This window comes from Schistocerca serialis, chromosome 6, assembly GCF_023864345.2.
Source record: "Schistocerca serialis cubense isolate TAMUIC-IGC-003099 chromosome 6, iqSchSeri2.2, whole genome shotgun sequence".
Lineage (NCBI taxonomy): Eukaryota > Metazoa > Arthropoda > Insecta > Orthoptera > Acrididae > Schistocerca > Schistocerca serialis.
Window position 1 is genome coordinate 747,061,650 of NC_064643.1, and position 9,285 is coordinate 747,070,934.

Here is a 9,285-nt window from a genome sequence, read left to right on the forward strand (position 1 = left end):
GACAGCAGAATTTATGTCACATGAGTAACAAAGCCATCAGGGACAGTTCAACATTTCTAAAGCTGCCAAAGTCAATTGTTGGTAGCGTGAGTGAAGTGGAAACGCGAAGGAACAGCAACAGCTCAACCGAGGCCAGGCAGACCTGATGTAGTGGCGGGCAGGGACCGTTTAACTTTGCCGAACTCCTCCCGAACAGGCCTTGAAGGCCCAAAGGTACCGACCGGCTGCCGTGTCACCCTCAGTTCACCGGCGTCACTGGATGCGGATGTGGAGGGGCACGTGGTCAGCACACCGCTCTCCCGGCCGTAAGTCAGTTTCCGAGACCAGAGCCGCTACTTTTCAATCAAGTAGCTCCTCAGTTTGCCTCACAAGGGCTGAGTGCACCCCGCTTGCCAACAGTGCTCGGCAGATCGGATGGTCACCCATCCAAGAGCTAGCCCAGTCCGACAGCGCTTAACTTCGGTGATCTGACGGGAACCGGTGTTACCACTGCGGCAAGGCTGTTGGCTCTGAACATTGCAGAGGGTGGTTGTAAAAGATCGTGCGAAATCTGTGGTATCACCGCCAGACACCACACTTGCTAGGTGGTAGCCTTTAAATCGGCCGCGGTCCATTAGTATACGTCGGACCCGCGTGTCGCCACTGTCAGCGACAGCAGACCGAGCGCCGCCACACGGCAGGTCTAGAGAGACGTACTGGCACTCGCCCTAGTTGTACAGCCGACTTTGCAAGGAAAGGTTCACTGACAACTACGCTCTCATTTGCCGAGACGATAGTTAGCATAGCCTTCAGCTACATTTGCTACGACCTAGCAAGGCGCCGTATTCAATTGATATTTATTATGTAAAGCATGTATCATCAAGAGAGATGTTCTACAATTGTGGATTAAAGTTAAGTATTACATCATCTACGTACTTTATTTGCAATTCTCAAGATATTGTCCTGTTCCAGAGCTCACGCCAGTCAGCGTGTAATTAAACGCGTGCATTTCGGCCTCCTCTAGACACACAGTGTTGGCTCTTCTGCCAACACTACAAAATCAGCGGAATAAATCAGTCGAGAGTTCCAAAGTGCTGACAACAGTGCAGCTAACACAGTGACTGAGCTTAGGGAGTGGCATGGGGTACCACCATAGAGCAGCCCCTCTTAAGTCTCACATTTGTGTAGGCAGTGCTAAGCGACGGTTGCAGTGGCGTAAAGAGCGACGTCACTGAAGAGTGTACTGCAAACCAGTGACTTGGAATGATGAATCACGCTTTACACTGTGGCAATCTATGGGAGGGTGTAGTGGTTCAAAGTGCTTCAAATGGCTCTAAGCACTATGGGACTTATCATCTGAGGTCATCAGCCCCCTACACTTAAAACTACTTATACCTAACCAACCTAAGGACATCACACACATCCATGCCCGAGGCAGGATTCGTACCTGCGACCGTAGCAGCAGCGCAGTTCCGGACTTAAGCGCCCAGAACCGCTCGGCCACAGCAGCCGGCCAAGTGTAGTGGCAGCAGTGGTGTTACTGCATGGCACTGTTTTTCGTGGTTAGTGTGTAGTCTTTTTATTGGGCTTAAGAAAACCCTAAATGAGGATGGATATGAAAACATTCCGCAGCTCTTCGTAACGCACACGGTATCGGAACAGTCCGCAGACGATGACTGTATCACCATGACAATGCACATTGTCACATAGGAGTATCTGTGAGGCAATGGTTTGTAAATATTAACAGTGTTGAAATGGACCGGCGTGTCCAGACTCCCAACCTGAACCCTATGGAACGCATTTGGGATGAATTAGAATGTTGGCGTCGCTCCAGTCCCCAGAGTTCTCTTGTTTCGGCTGGTAAGGAAGAAATGGCTTCCTTCTGTTCACAGAAGTTCAGACACCTAACTCAAAGTGTTCCTAGCAGACCCAGCCATCACAAATGCGAAGAGTGGAGGCACCAGCATAATAATGAATTTCGCTAATAAGTGTCCGCATTCATTGGATTTGTGTGTTGCGGGTGTTGACAGAAGTGAAAATTACCGAAATATCACTTTAATAAACCACGGCTGCAAAATACTAACATGAATTCTTTACAGACGAATGGAAAAACTGGAAGAAGCCGACCTCGGGGAAGATCAGTTTGGATTCCATAGAAATGTTAGAACACTTGAGGCAATACTGACCCTACGACTTATCTTGGAAAACAGATTAAGGAAAGGCAAACCTACGATTCTAGCATTAGTAGACTTAGAGAAAGCTTTTGACAATGTTGACTGGAATACTCTCTTTCAAATTCTGAAGGTGGCAGGAGTAAAATACAGGGAACGAAAGGCTATTTACAATTTGTATAGAAACCAGATAGCAGTTTTCTAGTCGAGGGACGTGAAAGGGAAGCAGTGGTTGGGAAGGGAGTGAGACAGGATTGTAGCCTCGCCCCGATGTTATTCAATCTGTATATTGAGCAAGCAGTAAAGGAAACAAAAGAAAAATTCGGAGTAGGTATTAAAATTAATGGAGAAGAAATAAAAACTTTGAGGTTCGCCGATGACATTGTAATTCTGTCAGAGACAGCAAACGACCTGGAAGAGCAGTTGGACGGAATGGACAGTGTCTTGAAAGGAGGATATAAGATGAACATCAACAAAAGCAAAACGAGGATAATGTAATGTAGTCGAATTAAGTCGGGTGACGCTGAGGGTATTAGATTAGGAAATGAGACGCTTAAAGTAGTAAATGAGTTTTGCTATTTGGGGAGCAAAATAACTGATGGTGGTCGAAGTAGAGAGGATATAAAATGTAGACTGGCAATGGCGAGGAAAGCGTTTCTGAAGAAGAGAAATTTGTTAACATCGAGTATAGATTTAAGTGTCACGAAGTCATTTCTGAAAGTATTTGGAGTGTAGCCATGTATGGAAGTGAAACATGGACGATAAATAGTTTGGACAAAAACAGAATAGAAGCTTTCGAAATGTGGTGCTACAGAAGACTGCTGAAGATTAAATGGGTAGATCATATAAGTAATGAGGAGGTATTGAATAGAATTGGTGAGAAGAGGAGTTTGTGGCACAAGTTGACTAGGAGAAGGGATCGGTTGGTAGTACATGTTCTGAGGCATCAAGGGATCACCAGTTTAGTATTGGAGGGCAGTTTGGAGGATAAAAATCGTAGAGGGAGACAAGGAGTTGAATACACTAAGCAGATTCAGAAGGATGTAGCTTGCGGTAGGTACTGGGATATGAGGAAACTTGCACGGGATAGAGTAGCACGGAGAGCTGCATCAAACCAGTCTCAGGACTGAAGACCAAAACAACAACTACAACAACAGCAGCAGCAGCAGCAGGAATGCAGAATGGCTTTCGTATCCGTTTCTTCGTCCTTTTTTTAGTCAGCATTTCTGTGACACTTGTGAAATTGCATCGATGAAAACTTCATACGCTTTTTCTGTTACACAACGTGATCAGTTTCCTGGCCGCACCTCTTAGATAAGCAGGCGGACTCTCCGGCAGATTAAAAATGTTTTAGTCGACCTGCAAGATTCAAAACGGCGCACATGCCTTTGGAGAGTGAAACACTCATTCTGCAAGGATCGTGTGATTCAAAAAAAAATACGTCGCTATCTCTCTTGGATTAATAACGCCAACGAAGTAGTGTCCCGTTGTCGTGTGTTGTGTGCCTGCGAGCCAGCGCCCAGCCAGAGCGCGGCTAAGGACAATCGCCTCGGGCGCTTCGGCCGCGTCTCGTCATCCCGGTCACACCTCTGGCTGGCTTCATACCACGCGGCGCCGCATCCCACGATATTTTCACAATAATTTAGTGCTTGTTTGTAATCAGCGCTCGAGTTCGCCCGCGGGCCGACGGAATTTCTCCGGTGTGCCAGGCCATTAGCATAATGCATGCAGCGAGTATAAAGACCAGCTGCAGCGGCCACGAAAAAGGGGTGCGCCAGCCTCCTTGATATATAGTGGCCGCCGGGCTTTTCGTTCTAAATGAAGATCTAATTAGTTACAGTAATACCGGACCAATACGGCCGCGGCGTCCCCGTAGAAATATGTGGCTCCTCACCCATAACTCATCGGCCAGTGTCGTTCTCGTTTTTCCTCCGATAGCGGAGTAACACGTTACTCCGTGTGGCTCGGGTCAGCTCGCGCTGTTATTCGATTTTCGGGCCGTACCCGAGCGATGCGCCCAATGTTTCATCGTACAGTCTTGCGCCCCGAAAGGGTCGTCATCGCCGTGTGTTATCTCTGGGCAGGATCGCACTGGCGAGTGTCTCCCGGCGCCCACTTGCCACTTTGCCCGCGGAGGTCGCTGCTCGAGGAGAGCATCACCCTTCGGGGCTCGTGGCCGCGGCTGCGCCTGTAATTTATGTTAGTCCAATTAGGAGGGACCGGCATCTCTCGTTTCGTTGTGTTCGCGGTCGGCCGGCGAGGAAAAATAAGAACTCCCTTATTTATGGCTGGCCAGCAAGACCGGATTCTTTTGTATGAAACATATGCTGCGTGTTACATTTGGAGATATTACCTTTCTCCGACACTCCCTGATACAGTCGCCGCGCGGAAGTGGGCTCGGCCGTGCTGGACACAGCTGCGGAAAGCGGACGAAATAATGGAAACACTGTGCCACAGAGGCGAGAGCACTTTCCCTGTCGCTCCTTCTGAACCACGGTGCTTTGCAATATTTTGTTTCTTCTTAAGATGTTTTCCTGCGCTATTAAACGTCAGAAATGTTTGTTTAGAACTCGTTTGTCGCACTCTTGCTGTGGATAAGGTACCGCTCTGCCCTACAGGAACCGTAAACAGTAGTGGCTTTGGACTATACGTTTAAGTTGGTTGGTTGGTTAGTTGATTTGGGGGGGGGGGGGGGGAGGGGACGAAACGGCGAGATCATCGGTCCCACCGGATAAAGGAAGGATGGGGAATAAAGTCGGGCGTGCCCTTTCAAAGGAACCACCTCGGCATTTGTCTGAAGCCATTTAGGGAAATCAAGGAAAACGTAAATCAGAATGGCCGGACGTTGGTTTGAACCGTCGTCCTCCCGAATGCGAGTCCAGTGTACTAACCACCACGCCATCTCGCTCGGTTTTAATTAAGCACTATTAGAGTCATTCATTTCATCGTTATACGAAGTGCGAAAAGGCGTTAATAACGAGCATCAAAACCGATTCAGGGATTAGTGAACACAAGGTTGTCGTAGCGAGATTGAATACTGTAATCCCCAAATCCTCGAAAAATATACCTATTCAAAAAAGCAGAAAAAAATTCACTTGACGCATTCCTGAGAGACAATCTCCACTCATTCCAAATTAATAATATAAATGTAGACAAGATGTGGTTTAAATTGAAAGAAATAGTATCGGCAGCAATTGAGAGATTTATACCAAATAAATTAACAAACGATGGAGCTTGGTCCTCCTTGGTACACAAAACGGGTTAGAACACTGTTGCAGAAACAACGAAACAGGCATGCCAAATTTAAACAGACGCAAAATCCCCAAGATTGGCGATCTTTTACTGAAGCTCGGAATTTAGCGCGGAGTTCAGTGTGAGATGCCTATAACAGTATCCCAGCGAAACTTTGTCTCAAAACCTGGCAGAAAATCCAAAGAGATTCTGGTCGTATGTGAAGTATGTTAGCGGCAAGAAACAATCAATGCCTTCTCTGCACGATAGCAATGGAGATACTATCGAAGACAGTGCTACCAAAGCATAGTTACGAAAGAAAACCTTCCGAAACGCCTTCACAAAAGAAGACGAAGTAAATATTCCAGAATTCAAAGCGAGAATAGCTGCCAACATGAGTAACGTAGAAGTAATTATCCTTCGAGTAGTGAAGCAACTTGAATCACTTAATAAATGCAAGCTTTCTGGTCCAGACTGTATACCAATTAGATTCCTTTAGGAGTATGCTGATGCATTTGCTCCATACTTAACGATCATATACAACCGTTCGCTCGACGAAAGATCCGTACCCAAAGACTGGAAAGTTGCGTAGGTCACACCAATATTCAAGAAAGGTAGTAGGAGTAATCCACTAAATTACAGGCCCATATCGTTAACGTCGACATGCAGCAGGATTTTAGAATATATATTGTGTTCGAACATTATGAATTACCTCGGAGAAAACGGTCTGTTGACACACAGTCAACATGGGTTTAGAAAACATCGTTCCTGTGAAACACAACTATGTCTTTATTCACATGAAGTGTTGATTGCTATTGACAATGGATTTCAGATCGATTCCGTATTTCTGGATTTCCGGAAGGCTTTTGACACTGTACCACACAAGCGGCTCGTAGTGAAATTGCGTACTTATGGAATATCGTCTCAGTTATGTGACTGGATTTGCGATTTCCTGTCAGACAGGTCACAGTTCGTAGTAACTGCCGGAAAGTCATCGAGTAAAACAAAAGTGATTTCTGGCATGCCCCAAGGTAGTGTTATAGGCCCTTTGCTGTTCCTTATCTATATAAACGATTTTGGACACAATCTGAGCAGCCGTCTTCGGTTGTTTGCAGATGACACTGTCGTTTATCGACTAATAAAGTCATCAGAAGACCAAAACAAACTGCAAAACGATTTACAAAAGATATATGAATGGTGCGAAAATTGGCAGTTGACCCTAAACAACGACAAGTCTGAGGTCATCTACATGAGTGCTAAAGGGATCTCGTTATACTTCGGTTACACGATAAATCAGCCTAATCTAAAAGCCGTAAATTCAACTAAATAGCCGGCCGTGGTGGCCGTGCGGTTCTAGGCGCTCCAGTCCGGAGCCGCGCTGCTGCTACGGTCGTAGGTTCGAATCCTGCCTCGGGCATGGGTGTGTGTGTGTGTGTGTGTGTGTGTGTGATGTCCTTAGGTTAGTTAGGTTTAAGTAGTTCTAAGTTCCAGGGGACTGATGACCACAGCAGTTGAGACCCATAGTACTCAAAGCCATTTGAACCACTTTTTCAACTAAATACGTAGGTATTACAATAACAAACAACTTAAATTGGAAGGTACCGGAAGACATAGAAAATATTGTGGGGAAGGCTAACCAAAGACTGCGTTTTATTGGCAGGACACTTAGAAAAATGTAACAGATCTACTAAGGAGACTGCCTACACTACGCTTGTTCGTCCTCTTTTAGAATACTGCTGCTCGGTGTGGGATCCTTACCGGATAGGACTGACGGAGTACATCGAAAAAGTTCAAAGAAAGGCAGGACGTTTTGTATTATCGCGAAATAGGGAGAGAGTGTCACAGAAATGATACAGGATATGGGCTAGACATCATTAAAAGAAAGGCGTTTTTCGTTGCGACGGAGTCTTCTCACGAAATTCCAGTCACCAACTTTCTCCTCCGAATGCGAAAATATTTTGTTGACACCTACTTACATAGGGAGGAATGATCACCAAGATAAAATAAGGGAAATCAGAGCTCGTACGGAAAGATACAGGTGTTCATTCTTTCCGCGCGCTATACGAGATTGGAATAATAGAGAATTGTGAAGGTGGTTCGATGAACCCTCTGTCAGGCACTTAAAATGTGATTTGCAGAGTATCCCTGTAGAGGTAGATATAGATGTAGATCGTTGTAGCTAAACCAAATGGTAACTTTAGTTCCTTGGTAGATACACCTTAAATTTGCGGTTTCTGTACCATTCTCGATAAACTTCGGGTTTCTTTCTATCAGGAACAGCGTGCTCCACGACCGTATTAATGAGATGCAGGATAGGAGGAGGGGTGGCATCGATCGTAAAAATATACGTTGCAATAAACCGATTAAAAATTCACGACCGACGCTGTCCTTCCTCCTGTCTTGGCTTCTCGACAAACAATAAATCTCGAACTTAAAATGCAACTCGAAAAATAGGCTGACAAAATAAGCTGTTATTAGGCTGAAAGCAGCTGCAGTATTCAAGTTACTGTCAAAGAATGCTGTTTATGTTGTTGCGCTTTAAGCGGATAAGCTGCGTCGTCGTCGTCAGTATCCGACTGACACCGAAATCGTTATAAATAGGTAATTGCATGAAATGAATTTGTGCTTGGGTAATGTCCGCACCTTGAGCTGGTAAAATAGAGTCAAAAAACGTGGTTAGTTGTGCATTTCGTAATCTGCAGCTACACAGAATGTCAGCATGAACGTTAAGGAAAGAGTCTCGCCCGGAGGAAAGATTAAAGAAAATGGTGAAAACTCTCAGCAGGTGGACGTTCAGAAAAAAATGTTGGTCTTCTGCGCCACTCTACTGGTAAAATTTCACTAAGCTAGATCTACGAATATTCTTCACGCCAGTAAATACTGCTTCCTTACTGGCTGAAGAGTAAGATTAAATTTCTAACAGCTCGCGTAGCATCATTTAAAAAAAAAAATTCTACCCTTGTGGATCGAACTGGAAAAACCTTAAATATTTGGTTAAATAGTAAGTTATCCAGCCTCATATCTTACATTTATTGCTGTGTAAGCATGTAGGGCTACACGAAAACAAGTGAACCAGAGAGGTACGGAATTTACGCGTACTGCGTTTTCGTGTTTATTTCAAGAAAATGTCGAGTTTTTGCCATCTCATTCGTTACATTACAGTACTCAACATAGCCAAACAAGCTACCATGAATGAAGACAGACAATCAGACCTGAGTGACATTTCTCGTCGAAAACTGACGATGGTTCTAGCTATGCGCTGTTGCATTGCGGAGTTAAGTGAACACGTTGAACAACAAGAGCAGTCCAACAACGCGTTCATAAAGTCAACATCTGGGCTCGAGCTGTAGTGCCCAAACCCTTTATTACCGAAGACAGCGCACTGCGGCGGTAAAGATACTGCATGGAGTATAAAACGTGCACCACCAGTTAACACAAAAACTCGTCTCAATCATCAGGCAAATGTAAATCCTGCTACACCCGCGCCAGTAGAATTAATAATTGCTGGTGGTCCGTCTGCTCGCAAGAAAAGGTCTGATGTTTATGACTCAAACCTGTTTCTGCACTGCTGTGCCATTACGAGTAGAGAGGGGTGACTTGTACTAAAAAAAAAAATTAATAAAATAAAGGATGACTTGCCTATCTCGGGGAGAGTAAAAGTCAACTTCAAGACATCTTATGTATGGATTTTCATCATTTCACTGGCAAATGTTGAGAAACGATAGGACCATTTTTGTCAAGAGATATATTCTCTTAATAAGAAAGGAGATAAACTCACTAACAATAACAGTAATAATAATAATGTATGCACTGAAGTAAATATAATAAATGCACTGAAATATAATGAATTAATCTATGCGAATGATATCAATGATTATACAATGACTTGAAATTATATCTGTGT

The 9,285-nt window shown here is 44.7% G+C and overlaps 1 pseudogene; it reads right to left on the reverse strand.

Annotated features, from left to right (window-relative positions):
• Positions 1-390: 390 nt before the first annotated feature.
• Positions 391-508, reverse strand: LOC126485432 (5S ribosomal RNA; annotated as a pseudogene).
• Between the last annotated feature and the right edge of the window lie 8,777 nt (positions 509-9,285).